The sequence below is a fragment of the Schistocerca piceifrons genome, chromosome 5 (genome assembly GCF_021461385.2).
Source record: "Schistocerca piceifrons isolate TAMUIC-IGC-003096 chromosome 5, iqSchPice1.1, whole genome shotgun sequence".
NCBI lineage: Eukaryota > Metazoa > Arthropoda > Insecta > Orthoptera > Acrididae > Schistocerca > Schistocerca piceifrons.
In genome coordinates, this window is record NC_060142.1 from 304,255,146 (window position 1) to 304,256,429 (window position 1,284).

General features: G+C 37.3%; 1 non-coding gene across 1 annotated transcript; it reads left to right on the forward strand.

The window, feature by feature from the left end:
* Positions 1-564: 564 nt before the first annotated feature.
* Trnaq-cug lies at positions 565-636 on the forward strand. Its single transcript has one exon. It is a non-coding gene; the product is annotated as a tRNA-Gln (tRNA).
* Positions 637-1,284: the final 648 nt, after the last annotated feature.

Here is a 1,284-nt window from a genome sequence, read left to right on the forward strand (position 1 = left end):
GCTGAAACCATCATGAGACGACACATTAACTTAACAGAACTTACGAGCATTTCATATGATCTAATTTCAAAACAAAGTAGGGCATGTTTTACAGGCGATATCTCTAGAGACAGAGGTTAAAAAGACAGCGACAGCACTGATGTGTATGAGAGCGATCACAAGCTAATAATTATCGAGCTCAGCACCGTAAAACAATCAACAAAATAGCAGAAACTCAGAAAAGTTTCTCATGCTTCACAAAATAGATTGGTTGTATACGTAGAAAAACGGTTTTGCAAAAATCGTTGTAAGTATTTGGCAATAATCCAGACGAAATGGAATGTCGACAAGAAAATACAGTGTTTTGTGTCGTAGCACATGTTACTCGATGCGAAACCAGATTCTACTAGTGAAGGAAATTCCTTTATTGATCTAATACAAAAGTCAGCATATAACAGTTCTATAGGAAAAAAAGGAGAGCTGAAGTATTAAAGATACATAAAATCATTCTCCGGACACAACACTTCTAATCGTCCAATCACTGGCCGCAAATGGTATGACGTAGCCAGTACTCTCCTCGCAAGCGGTCCCATGGTGTAATGGTTAGCACTCTGGACTCTGAATCCAGCGATCCGAGTTCAAATCTCGGTGGGACCTGAACTTTTGGATACAACATGCTATGGGGAGTTAAGATCAAATAGGTACTAATTATAACAACGCAACCTTGAGAAGTAATACATTTAAGTTTATAAGTACGGTTCTAATACGCCTCCCATTCCAGCTGAGAATTGTTTTTTATAAAATTGAAGAATATGATACAAAATGAAAAAGGAAAAAAAATCAAAAACAATTTTTTCCCTGAAATGAACTTGATTCTCATGCTAACAGACCTTGCCGAACTCATGTCATTAAAATTGCATTTATTTATTTACCAGTCTTCGAACATGTTAAAACTGTTTACTGGGTAACGTCCGTTCAAACCCTTCCATGTCACGAAATCTTTATAACTTTCAACCTAGAAACTATGATGACATACTATGAGCATAATTTACTTCTATTACTTTGTTCCACATAGCGTAATTCCTCTGCGCGTATCTCAATCAGGAATTAATTCTCGTAATTTGGGCACCGGTCGTATTAGGCGACCCGACCACACAGTTTAGTCTCTTACAGAATGCTACATATGGCACTGTGTAGTCTTACGCTATTTGGTGTTCTATTTATTGGTTAACACTGAATGAAATTTCCGTTTCAGCCTTATCGGAAACTTGGTGTTGGACTGGAAAACTATTTACCTCACCAGAA